The sequence below is a fragment of the Mesocricetus auratus genome, unplaced genomic scaffold, assembly GCF_017639785.1.
Source record: "Mesocricetus auratus isolate SY011 unplaced genomic scaffold, BCM_Maur_2.0 Super-Scaffold_100030, whole genome shotgun sequence".
Lineage (NCBI taxonomy): Eukaryota > Metazoa > Chordata > Mammalia > Rodentia > Cricetidae > Mesocricetus > Mesocricetus auratus.
Window position 1 is genome coordinate 4809656 of NW_024429211.1, and position 13577 is coordinate 4823232.

The following is a 13577-nucleotide window of genomic DNA, read 5'->3' on the forward strand; positions in this document are numbered from 1 at the left end:
TATTCATCACTGTTTCTCTTGAAGTAATTTGGACAAATAATTTTCTAAGGACGTCAAGGAATCCTTCATTTTTTTTGCATTCATCACTTACACATGATTCCAAATATTCAATATCCTCATCTTTCAAAAGTATCTCAATGGCATGTAAACTGTCTTCAAGAAATAACATTCTATCAGCTTGTTTGTCATTGTTCTCAGACATGGAACAAATCTTTTCTGTTAGCTTTTCAATGTTATGTTCCAGCCTTTGTAGTTTGCAATTGAAATCATCAAACATGGGAGTTTTGTTGGTTAAATGTTTCTATTCTGTCTGTTGAGCACATTTTTCCTGAAAATCATTCATTTTTGTGTTCCATCTCTTTAAACCTGTTTGTCAGACCTACATTATCATGTTTCATATGCTGAATATTTTCTACCAAACCTTCCTTACTATACTACAAGGAATTTTCCATTTCCTGAATTCTTTGTACTAGGATTTCATAAACATCTTATGATGACCATATGACCTGTATGAGTTTCGCCCTATTTTTGAACCATTTCTTTGGCAAAATTATATTGATTATGAAACTAATAATCACCATCGTGGGTAGGAAGTACATTCCAGGTAGGTCTTCAAACCTTTCTAAAATCCCAAACATACAAAAAACAAGAAAATTCTTAACATCCTGCATCGTAATGTTAGTTGACATTGTATAAAGCTGTTAAGTTTGTTACCAGTGGAGTTTTATTCAGGCAGAAATCAGCAGGTTGCCAGTGAAAGAGCACGTGGCCAAGAGAGAAATCTCAGAATACCATTTAATCTTACTGGCAGGTAGAAGGTACTGGCTCCTGGTGGCAGAAATCGTGCCTTGCTGAGAGAAGTGGTGGGGAACGTAGCAAAAGGAGAGTCCACATGTGCCTGGTCAGGCTGAGGAGCAGCCGCTTTCTGGATCCGAGTTCTGGAAGTTCTGACACCAAAATGATGATGCAACAATAAACAGCACAGTTACTGAAAGTAAAAATAAGTATTTATTGTAGACATTACTCACAAGAGACCAAACTAGTAACCCAACTGAGCCGAATAATTTTCCGCCAATGAACTGGAACACGAAAGCTGGAAAAAAAAGAGAGAATTCCCTTGTTCAGTCTTTTATATCTTCCCCCATAACGCCCCTAGCCATGCCCAAAAGTGGGCCTGGCTAGTGATGTAGTTTACCACCTACATCCATATATGTCTTTAGTCACACAAAAAGTGGGTGTGGTTCGCAGTGTGGTAAACTGCTCTTTTATTACCTCATCTGTATGGGCCTCTAATAAGTCACATGGCTAATGGTAGCACACGGTTTCCTCCTACACATCACCCTTTACAATTGCCACAAACAACATAAAATACCTTGAGGTAATGCTAACCAAACAAGTGAAAGACCTGTATCACAAAAACTTTAAATATTTAAAGAAAGAAATTAAAGAAGCCCTCAGAAAATGGAAAGATCTCCTATGCTCTTGGATAGGTAGGATCAATGAATTAAAAATGGCAATCCTGCCAAAAGCAATCTACAGATTCAATGCAATCCCCATTAAAATCCCAGCACAATTCTTCACAGACCTTGAAAGAACAATAATCAATTTTGTATGGAAAAACCCAAGAGAGCCAAAACAACCCTGTTCAACAAGGCAATGTCTGGAGGCATCACCATCTACTATAGAACTATAGTCCTGAAAACAGCTTGGTATTGGCACAAAAATAGACAGGTAGACCAATGGAATTGAATTGAAAACCCTGATATTAACCCACACATGTATGAACATCTGATTTTGACAAAGAAGCTAAAAATATACAACGGAAAAATGAAAGCATCTTCAACAAATGGTGCTGGCATAACTGGAGGCTGGCATGTAGAAGAATGCAGATTGATCCATGTTTATCACCATGCACAAAATTTAAGTTCAAATGTATCAAAGACCTCAACATAAATCCAGCCACACTGAACCACTGAAAGTGGGTGGGACCCTTGATCTAATTGGTACAGGAAACAGCTTCCAGTAGCACAGACAGTGAGATCAACAATTAATAAATGGGACCTCCTGAAACTGAGAAGCTTCTGTAAGGCAAAGGACACAGTCAGCAAGACAAAAAGGCAGCCCACAGAATGGGAAAAAATATTCACTAACCCCGCATCTGACAGAGGGCTGATCTCCAAAATTTACAAAGAACTCAAGAAGCAAGTCTCCAAAACACCAAAGGATCCAATTAAAAAGTGGGCTGAATAACTAAATAGAGAATTTTCAATAGAGGAGTCTAAAATGGCTGACAGGCACTTGAGAAAGTGTAAAACATCCTTAGCCATCCGGGAAATGCAAATCAAAACAAATCTGAGATACCAACACATTCCTGTCAGAAGGGCTAAAATCAAAAACACCAAGGACAATTTAAGCTGGAGAGGATGTGGTGAAAGGGAAAAACTCCTCCATTACTGGTGGGAGTGCCAACTTGCTCAGCCACTTTGGAAATCAGTATGGAGATTCCTCAAAAAAATGGGAATAAACCTACCACAAGATCCAGCAACTCCACTCTTAGGCATATAACCAAAAGATACAGATTCATACAACAAGGATGTCTGTTTCACCATGTTCATAACAGCATTATTTGTAATAGCCAGAAATTGGAAGCAGCCTAGATGCCCCTCAACCAAAGAGTGGATAGAGAAAATGTGGTACATTTACACAATGGAGTACTATTCAGCAGAAAAAAAAACCAATGGAATTCTGAGATTTGCAGGCAAATTGATGGCACTGGAATAAACCATCCTGAGCTAGGTAACCCAGTCTCAAAAAGAGAGTCATGTACTCTCTCATATATGGACTTTAGACATAGATCTGGGGAGAGCCAGCCTACAATCCCATGGCCAGAGAGTCTGGGAAACAGAACCTTCATTTAGTGGCTGATGGAAGAAGAGGCACACTCCCACGGCCAAGCACTAAGCTGAACTCAAGAAATCCAGTGACAGAGAAGGAGGACTGATGAGCAAAGGGTTTAAGACTGGGCTGGTTTAACCCCCAGAAACAGCTAACCTGACAAAGGTTAGCTCTTGGATCCCAGGCTGATGCCTGGGAATCCAGCACGGGTCTGATGGAAAACCCCTGAATGTGGGTGTCAATGAGGAGGCCTAGGTAATCTATTGAGCCTTGGGCAGTAGATCACTATTTATTCTGGTTATGCAATTGGACTTTGGTCTCCCATCCAACAGTGTGAGATGCACTCTCACCCTGAAATCTTTGGGAGGGTCAAGGCCCTGCCCTGGATGAAATGACAGACTATGGACACCCCCATGGGGAAACCTCCCTGGGGAAATGGGGGGATATTGGAGGGGTTGGTGGGAGGGCACGGGAAGAGGGGAGGGAAATGGAGAGGGACCAGGAAATGGCATGTGAAGCAACCTTGTTTCTAATTTACATTTAAATTTAAAAATAAATAATAAAAAATTAAAAAAGAGAAAAAAATTCTTAGAAGAATATGTAGGGGTAAATTTCATGGCCATGGAGTTAGCAATGATGCCTTAAATATGACCCTAAAATTCGAATGACAAGAATAATATTGAATTTCACCAAAATTAAAAGCTTCTCTTCAGAGGATATGCTGCATACCAAATTGTTTGCCTCTCCCTACCCCCAAGTTCATATGAGGAAATCCCAGCTTCATACTAGCTCTAAAATTTAAATTAAACCATTAGAGTGGGTTCCAAACCAGGATGACTTGACTCCTTATATAGAGGGAAATTTGGATGCAGATATGTACAGATGGAATACAATGTGAGAGTATAGGTAGGAATCAGATATTCACAAGTTAAGGAGAGAGATAAAGAATAGATTCTCCCCTAGTGGCCTTCAGAAGATTCCATCATCCTATCAAAGGCCTGATGTTAGACTTATAGTTTCCAAAAGTTCAGGAGAACAAACTATTCTAAGTTGTTTCTGATGACTCTAGGAAATGAAAGCAGACAGAGTTAAGAGTCCAAGAAACTCCCCAAGCAATGTAGGCTATTGCTGTTGCCTTTGGTTGCTTCCCAGAACATAAAAGTAAGTCTCATTTTGCCCATTGTGATGCCCCAAAATTTGTCTTGACTAAAAGATGTGACTCTGCTTTATCCCTTGCAGGACCCTAATGCCAGCTGACCATTTATCTGAAGCATGCCTAGACATCCCAGCAAGATGGTCTTAGCATCCTGGTAAGCAGCACTGTTTGTTTTCAACTATCAGGTATAGCGATGTCTTCTGAAGGCCTGGGTTGATTTTGACAAACCAAAGTCACGAAGAGAGGTGATGACATAAAAATCATGCTCAATATGATTACGCTGAGGCCCAGCCTAAAAGACAGTGGAGAAATCAGGACCAAGTATAGTCAGACCTTTCCCATAGGCCAGTACACAGGGCCTCATTACCCCAGCAGTGTTTCCACGTTTGGGGAATCGTAGGAGGTCCAGGTTCTCTTCTTTAGGAGAGCACAGAGCCTGCCTCAGAAGGCACTTGTGGCACTCTACATGTATTAAGGCTGCCAGGCATCAACCCACTGTTCATGTCCATCTTTTCTTTTCTGCATTTCAGTGATCCAGGATGCTGACTTACTGCTCCAGTCATGAGACCTTCAGGTAAGTGGAAATATTAGCCTAAGGGCCTGGCTCTGTCCAGGTGCTTTGCCTTCAAAAACTGAAAAGCATGACCTTCAAGGATTCCTGTGACACTTGCAGCACAGAACTTGTGCTCTCCCTTCCTTTTGGGAATCCTTTTGTCCTAAGCCCATGAGACCAGGATGGCAATTCAAACTACCCTGCCTTTGTAGAATAGCAAACAGTAGATATTGAGAAACAGAGCAGAGACTGGACAGGGAGGTGGTTCATGGGCCCTGTAATGTGCACAGCTTAGTCATAGGCAAATACGAACTTTGGGGTGTCTATCTAACTCCCATTTTGATTGTTACTTCTGGGATAAGAGCTTCATGTTCTTGCTGTGTCAGGAGTTTGACATACTCCAAATTTTGAAAGATGGGAATCACGTACCATAAGCCCTTGAGACCAGGATGTTAAGTCAAACTGCTTTTCTTGTGGAATTCCAAATAGTAGGTATTGAGAAACAGAGCAGTGACTGGACTGGGAAGAGGGCCAAAATGTTTTGGTCAGGACTTTCAGGCATTCTCCGTTGCTCAGTCAGTGATAGGTGATTATTACCTTGAAATCTCTGCCTTGGGATGTCAATCTACCTCCCATGCTGACGTTACTGCCGGGGCAAGAGCTTCATGTTCTCACTGCATCAGGAGGGTGACATGCTCCAACCCTGAAAACATGGTGCTCAGAAGTGTTTTTTGTGCAGGCCATGGACTGCAAAGGGATAACTAGGTTACTTTTCTAGGGGTCAAAATGAGATAGAGACTCACATTTTTCTAGTGCACTAATGGACTTATTAGTCAGGCAAACTCAGATAACTTTTCCTGTTGTTAGGATTAGTGAACTTGTCCTGCCATGCAGGCAACAGGCAACATGAGGCAATTTGACAGCATGCATCTGGCAAGGCATTCCCCTCTTTGCCTATATGCACGGGCTCATCATCATGTGTAAAACAACTCACCACACATCAGTGGCACAGAATTTCAAACACATGAATGAATCCCAAGCTGCAAAGGCCTCCATCACTCATATGATAAGGAATGGGCCAAGGGAACAGGTGAAGAGACCCTAAGCAGGCAGTGCTTGTATAATTAATAACCTTGAAGGTACACATCCCACAATGGTAGTTAGGCAGAAATGTCACAGGGAAATGGTATAGAGCTGCACAAATATCAGCAGATGAGATTTCTTGGACCTTGTAAGAAACAGTGCATGATCATATGCTAAAATGTTTTCAGCAGACCTATAATAAGCCTTCCTAATGCTCCGACAGGTACTGCAATGGATGCCGGAAGTGAGGATGAGGGTGAAACAAGTGAAGGGTTAAAATTGTTTAGGTATGGCAAACAGGAAACAAAATATATATTTGTCATTATCTCCTCCATGGCATTGATTAGTAATTGTCCCCAGTTATGTAGATTGAGATTTGGGCATTAAGATATGCATGCAATTCTGCTGACACTGACTTACAATTATCAGCGTGCCAAAATTTTCCTTGACTAAAACAATTGATTCTGCTTGATCCCTTACAGGACTCTAATGCTGGCTGAATATTTGTCTGAAGCTCTCAGGGACATACCTGGTGGATAGTCTTTATCAGACTGGTAAGTAGCACTGTTTGTGTCCACTATCAGGTATAGCTACACATTCTGAGGACACAGGTCTATGATGACAAACCAATGTCAGGCAGAGAGGTGATGACATAAAAATCATGATTACACTGAGGCCCAGGCTAAGGGACAAGGTAGAAATGAAGGCCTAGTCTACTCAGGTCTTAATCATAAGCCAGTACACAGGCCCTCATTCACCCAGCAATGTTTCCCTCTCTGTGAAATCCTGTGAGGTACAGGTGCTCTTCTTTAGGAAAGGACTGAGCCTGCCTCAGAAGGCACTTGTTGGGGCAATCTATGTATGTCAATGGTGGCCGGCATCTGCATTCTGCTCATGTCCATCTCTTCTATCTGTATTTTCGTGATCAAGGATGCAAATTTGGTGCCCCAGTCATTTCAACTTCAGGTAAGTGGAATGATCAGGTTAAGTTCCTCAGTATCTTTTAGATCTCTGCCTTCAAATATTAGAAAGCATGACATTCTAGGAATCCAGTGACACTTAAGACACAAAACGTGTGCTCTCCCTTCCTTTTGGGAATCCCCTAGGCCTAAAATGATTAAAGGGTGCTATTTCAAACTACCTTGTCTTGTGGAATTCAAAGTAGTAGGTATTGGGAAACAGAGCAGTGACTGTTGGGGGAGGTGGGACACAAGGATTGTTTCAGGACATTCAGGCCCTGAACCTTGCACAGCTCAGTGATAGCTGAATGTGAACTTGAAATTCCTGCCTTGGGGTGTCTTTCTACCTCCCTTGCTGATTGCTACTGCAGGGGCAGGATCTTCATGTTCTTTCTGTGTCAGGAGGGTGACATGCTCCAAACTTGCAAAGGGGGGACTTGAGAATATCCACCTTGCAGGACATCAACTACAGGGAATTCAATTGGTTATTCCTCTGGGGCTCATAAAGCAGACCTGAGACTCACAAATTTCTAGTGCACTAATGAACATATCAGTTAGGCAAACTCAGATACCTTTTCCTTTTGTTAAGCTTAATGAAGTTGTTCTGCCATGCAGGCATCAGGACACATGAGAGAATTTGACAGGATGTATCTACCCTGTGATCCCCTTCTTTGCTTAGATGCATAGGCTCATCATCATGTGGAGACCCGTTCAAACACATGAGTGTCATGGAATTTCAACCACATAAATGGCATGCCAAGCAGCAAAGTCTTTCTTTGCTCATTTGATGAAGAATATGCCAAGAGAAAGTGTGTATGCATCCTAAGTCTGCTGTTTTTGGGAAATTAAGAACTTTGAGTGAATCCATCTTACTGTAGTTATTAGGCAATGATTTCAGAAGGAAATGGTATAGTGCTGTGCAAAGAACAGCAGATGACAGGTTGGACCTTATATGACACAGTGCATGATCAGATGCAAAAATGTTTCACCAGACCTAAAATATGCCTTCACAATGATCAGTCAGCTAATGCTATGAATTCAGGCAGTGTGGATGAAGTTGAAACAAGTGAAGGGTTAAACTTGTCTAGGGGTGACAAACAGGTAAACCAACATTTAAATTTTTCATTATCTCTTCCACGACTTTGATTACCAAATGCCCCCAATTATCATGCTCGATTGTTTGGACCTTCAGCAACTGGGAATTGCAATTCCTCTTACATGGATATGATATTTTGGCAATAGAAAATTATCTTTGAACAAGAGTACAGATTCTGCTTGATACCTTGCAGGAGCCTAATGCCACCTGACCATTTGTCTAAAGATCATGAAGACCTAAATCCTACATGGTATTTGTAATCCTAGTAAGCAGCACTATTTGTGTCCAACTATCAGGTATAGTTATGCCTTCTGAGGACCTGGGTCTTTAGTGGCAAAACAATGTTAAAAAGAGAAGTGATGATATAAAAACCATGATTTAAAGGATTATACTGAAGCCCAGGCTAAAGAACTGGGGAGAAATGGGGGCCTTGTCTGTGCAAGCAGTTCTCATAGGCCAGTACACAGACCCTCATTCAACAAGACATGTTTTCCTGTCTGGGGAAAACTGTGATGTCCAGGTGCTCTTCTTTATATGACCACTGAGCCTGCTTAAGAAGGCACTTGTTGGGGCGATCTATGTATGTCGATGCTGGCCTGCATCAGCCCTCTGCTCATGTCCATCTCTTCTCTTCTGCATTTCAGTGATCCAGGATGCAGACTTGGTGCCCCAATCATTTCACCTTCAGGTAAGTGGAAAGACCCGCTTAAGTGCCTCGGTCTCCTCTTTTGGATGTCTGCCTTCAAATATGACAAAGCATGACCTTCTAGGAATCAAGTGACACATGCAACACAAAACTTGTGATCTCTTTGCTTTTGGGAATCCTCTAGGCCTATTGCCATGAGAAAAGGATGGTATTTCAAACTGAATTTTCTTGTAGAATTCCAAATATTAGGTATTGGGAAACAGAGCAGTGACTGATCGGTGAAATGGGAGTCCAGGATTGGTTCAGGATGTACAGGTCCTGTCTCTTACACAGCGCAGTGATAGATAAATATGATCTTGAAATTCGTGGCTTGGGGTGTTTATCTATCTCCCATGCTGATGTTACTGCCACGGCAAAAACTTCATGTTCTTGCTTTGTCTGCAAAGGTGGCACTCATGAATTTCCACTATGCAGGCCGTAAACAGCAAGAGAACACTTGGTTACATTTCTTGGGCTCATAAAGCAAATGGAGACTCACAGTTTTCTAGTGCACAAACATAGATATCAGTTAGGAAAACTCAGATATCTTTTCATTTTGTTAGGATTAGTGAACTTGTCCTGCCATGCAGGTGTCAGGCCACATGAGGCAATTTGACAGGGTGCATCTGGCCAAGCATTCACCCCTTTGGCTAGATGCAGAGGCTCAGCATCATATGGAGACCCACTCACCACACATCAGTGGCATGGAATTTCAACCATATGCATGGCATCCCACGTTGCTATAGCTTCCATTGTATATGTGATAAGGAATGGACCAAGAGTACAAGTGTAGGTATCCTAAGCAAGCAGTGCTTGGGCAGTAAAGAACCTTGAGGATATGCATCTAACAATGGTGACTAGGCAGTGATTTCAGAGGGAAATGGGATAGTGCTGTGCAAAGAACAGCAAATGACAGGTTGTACCTTTTATGACACAGTGCATGATCAGAAGCTAAATTATTTTCACCAGACCTGTAATACGACTTCACAATGGTCTGTCAGCTAATGCTATGAATATGTGAAGTGAGGAAGAGGTTGAAACAAGTGAAGTGTTAAACTTCGCTATGGTTGGCAAACAGGAAAACACCATTAAATTTTCATTATCTCTTTCACGGCTTTGATTATCAAATGCCCCCAATTAGCATACTCGAGTATTTGGGTGTTCAGAAGAAGGGCATCACAATTCTGATGACACAGATATGACAATTTGGCACCCCAAAATTTTCCTTGACTTTGAGACCTGATCCTGCTTGATCCCATGCAGGAGCCAAATCCCAGGTGACCATTTGTCCAAAGGTTGCCGAGACTTACCTTCTAGATGGTCTTTGTCATCCTGGTAAGCAGCACTGTTTGTGACACACTATCAGGTATAGCTATGCCTTCTGTGTACCTGGGTCTATGATGGCAAGCCAATGTCATGAAGAGAGGTGATGACATAAAAATCATGCTCAATAGGATTACTCTGAGGCCCATGCTAAAGGACAGAGGAGAAATGGGTGCCTAGTCTAATCAGGCCATTCTCATAGGTGAGTACACAGGCCCTCATTCACGCATCAGTGTCTCCCTGTCTGGGGAATCCTGTGAGGTCCAGGTGCTCTTCTTTAGGAGGCCACTGAGCCTGCCTCAGAAGGCACTTGTTGGGAAAATATATGTATGTCAGTGCTGGCTGTCATCAGCATTCTGCTCATGTCTATCTCTTCTGTTCTGCATTTCAGTGATCCAGGATGCTTGGCTGGTCCCCAGACATTTCACCTTCAGGTAAGTGGAAAGACCAGCTTAAGTGCCTAAACCTCTTTTGGATATTTTCCTTCAAATATTAAAAAAGAATGACCTCTAGGAATCCAGTGACAGTTGCAGCACAGAACATGTGGTCATCCTTCATTTTAGGAATCCCCTAGGCCTATCCCCATGAGAAAAGGATGGCATCTTAAAATGCCTTTTCTTGTAGAATTCCAAACAGTAGGTATGGGGAAATAGAGCAATGACTGTTCAGGGAAATGGGACACCACATTTGGGTCAGGATATATAGGCCTTGTGCCTTTCACAGCTCAGATATAGTTAAATGTTATCTTGAAATTCCTGGCTTGGGGTGTCAATCTTGCTCCCATGCTGATTACTACAGCAGGGCAAAAAGACTTCTTGTTCTCACTGTGTCCTGATGGTGATATGCTCAAAATTGCAAAGATGGTGCGCAGGAATTTCCACTATGCAGGCTCTCAATGGCAGGGTGATCACAAGTTTGCTTTTCTCAGGCTCATAAAGCAAACGGATGCACACAGTATTCTAGTGCACAATATACATATCAGTTAGGCAAACTCACATAACTTTTCATTTGGTTAGGATTAGTGAACTTGACCTGCCTTGCAGGCATCAGGCTACATAAGGCAATTAGACAGGGTTCAACTGGCCTCGCATTCCACTTTTTGCCTAGAATCACAGGCTCATCATCATGTGGAGACCCACTCACAAATCAACAGTGGCATGGAATTTCAACCCCATGAATCACATCAAAATGTGCAAAGGCTTCCATTGCATATGTGATAAGGAACGGGCCAAGAGTACTGGTGTAGGTATCATAGGCAGGCAGTGCTTGTCAAATAAAGAACCTCGAGGTTACTCATCTTCAAATATTGATTGGGCAGTGATGTCAGAGGGAAATGGGATAGAGCTGTGCAAAGAACTGGAGATGAATGGTCTTGAACCTTGTAAGACACAGTGACTTCTCAGGAGCTAAAATATTTTCATCAGACCTATAATATTCCTTCCCAATGATCTGTCATCTAATGCTATGAATGCAGGCAGTGAAGATGAGGTTATAACATTAGAAGGGTTAAACTTGTATAGGGGTAGAAAACAGGTAACCACTATTAAAATTTTCATTAACTCTTTCACAGCTTTGATGAACAATTGCCCAAAACTATTGTGCTAGAGATTTTGGGTGTCCAAAGCTGGGCATTGCAGTTCGTCTGACAATCTCATGATTTTTTGGCACCGCATACGGTGCCTTGAATAAGGGAACTGATTCTGCTTGATTCCTTGCAGGAGCCTAATGTCGACTGAATATTTGTCCAAAGCTCGAGGAGAACTATCTTCTAGATGGGCTTTGTCGTCCTGGAAAGTAGCACTGTTTGTGACCCACGACCAGGTATAGCTATGCTTTCTGAGGACAAGGGTCTAGGAAGCCAAAACAATGTCAGGAAGAGAGGTGATGACATATAAATCATGCTCAATATAATTATTCTGATGTCCAGGCTAAAGGACAGAGGAGAAATGGGGTCCTAGTCTTCTCATAGGCCAGTACACAGGTCCTAATTTACCCAACAGTGTTTCCTTCTCTTGAGAATCCTGTGAAGTTGAGTTCCTCTTGTTTAGAGGAACACTGAGCCTGTATCAGAAGGGTCTTTTGGCACTGTACATGTGTCAAGATGCCAGGCATCAGCACTCTGCTCATGTCCATCTCTTCTCTTCTGTATTTCAGTGATCCCAGATGCCAACATGGTGCCCCATTCATGAGACCTTCAGGTAAGTGGAAAGATCAGCCTAAGTGCCTGGCTCTATCCTGGAGTTGTGCATTCAAAAATTGAAATGCATGACCATCCAGAAATACAGTGAAACTTGCAGCACTAAAACTGTGCTCTCCCTTCTTTTTGGTAATCACCTACCCATAAACCCATGAGACCAGGATGTTCATTTAAACTGCAATTCTTGTGCAATTCCAAATACTAGGTTTTGAGAAACAGAGCAGTGACTGGACTGGGAGGTGGGTCAAAATGCTTAGGTCAGTATGTTCAGGGCTTCTCACTTGCATAGCTCAGTGATAGGTTATTGTGATCTTGAAATAACAGACTTGGTGTGTCTGTCTAACTTCCATGCTGTATGTTACTGCGGGGGCCAGAGTTTCAAGTTCTTGCTGTGTCAGGAGTGTGACATGCTCCAAAATTGTGAACATGGCACTTAAGAATGTTTACCTTGTAGGCCCTCAAATGCAAGGAGATCATTTGGTTACTTCTCTGGGGCTCATAAGGCAGACAGACGTGCACAGTAATCTAGTGCACAGATGTACATATCAGTTAGACAAACACAGATACGTTTTCCTTTCCTTAGGGTTTATGAACTTGGCCTGCCATGCAAGCTTCAGCCTAATTGAGGCAATTAGATAGGGTTCATCTGGCCAGGCATTCCCTTCTTTGCCTAGATGAAAAGACGCATCACTATGTAGAGACACAATTACCACACATCACTGGCATGGAATTTCTAACACACGAATAACATCCTATGGTGCAAATGCTTCCATTGCAACTGTCATAAGAAATGGGCCAAGAGTACAGGTGTAGGTATCCTAGCAGGTGGTGATTGGCCAATAAAGAACCTTGAGGGTACGCATCTTACAATGGTGATTAGGCAGTGATGTCAGAGTGAAATGGGATAGATCTTTGCAAAGAACTGGACATGAATGGTTTTGGACTTTATAAGAAACATTGCCTGATCAGAATGTAAAATGTTTTCAGCAGACCTATTATATACCTTGTAAATGGTCTGTCAGCTAATGCTATGAATGCAGGCAGTGTGGATGAGGATGAAATATTTGAAGGGTTAAACTTGTCTACGGGTAGCAAACAGGTAAGAAGCATTGAAATATTTCATGATCTCTTCCATGACTTTAATTAACAATTACCTCCAACTTTCGTGTAGAGAGTTTGGGTGTTCAGAAGCTGGGCATTTCAATTCCTCTGACACTACATGACCTTTTGGTGATGCTAAATTTTCCTTGAATAAGAGAACTGATTCTGCTTGATCCAATGCAGGAGCCTAATGCCGGCTGACCATTTGTCCGAAGCTAGCCGAGACTTTCCTTCTAGATGGTCTTTGTCATCCTGGTAAGCAACACTGTTTGTGTCATACTATCAGGTATAGCTATGCCTTTCATAGGACTTGGGTCTATGATGACAAATAAATGTCATGAAGAGAGGTGGTGACATAAAAATCATGCTCAATATGATTACACTGAGGCCCAGGCTAAAGTACAGGGGGAGAATGGGGGCCTAGTCTACTCAGGCCATTCTCATAGGCCAGTGCACAGGCTCTCATTCACCCAGAAGTGGTTCCATGTCTGAGGAATCCTTTGAGGTCCACATGCTCTTCTATAGGAAA

The 13577-nt window shown here is 42.2% G+C and overlaps 1 long non-coding RNA gene, 5 other non-coding genes and 1 pseudogene across 16 annotated transcripts in view; all 7 read left to right on the top strand.

Annotated features, from left to right (window-relative positions):
* Positions 1-13577, top strand: part of LOC106022182 — a 55113-nt gene that overhangs the window by 10941 nt on the left and 30595 nt on the right. For 8 of the 11 annotated variants that reach the window (XR_005871971.1, XR_005871970.1, XR_005871975.1 and 5 more), the window contains 8 exons: positions 4135-4205; positions 4582-4625; positions 6170-6241; positions 8387-8430; positions 10142-10184; positions 11469-11571; positions 11905-11948; positions 13232-13303. This is a non-coding gene — a long non-coding RNA (uncharacterized LOC106022182). Of the gene's footprint in view, positions 1-4134; positions 4206-4581; positions 4626-6169; positions 6242-6617; positions 6654-8386; positions 8431-10141; positions 10185-11468; positions 11572-11904; positions 11949-13231; positions 13304-13577 lie in introns of all 11 variants that reach the window. The other 3 variants (XR_005871972.1, XR_005871979.1, XR_005871973.1) reach the window with 3 other exon arrangements.
* On the top strand, positions 4262-4340 carry LOC121135059. Its single transcript, XR_005872250.1, has one exon. It is a non-coding gene; the product is annotated as a small nucleolar RNA SNORD115 (small nucleolar RNA).
* LOC121134886 lies at positions 6297-6366 on the top strand (annotated as a pseudogene).
* On the top strand, positions 8064-8142 carry LOC121134885. Its single transcript, XR_005872093.1, has one exon. It is a non-coding gene; the product is annotated as a small nucleolar RNA SNORD115 (small nucleolar RNA).
* LOC121134928 lies at positions 9819-9897 on the top strand. The gene has a single exon (XR_005872134.1). It is a non-coding gene; the product is annotated as a small nucleolar RNA SNORD115 (small nucleolar RNA).
* Positions 11597-11675, top strand: LOC121134860. Its single transcript, XR_005872069.1, has one exon. It is a non-coding gene; the product is annotated as a small nucleolar RNA SNORD115 (small nucleolar RNA).
* On the top strand, positions 13361-13439 carry LOC121134906. The gene has a single exon (XR_005872113.1). It is a non-coding gene; the product is annotated as a small nucleolar RNA SNORD115 (small nucleolar RNA).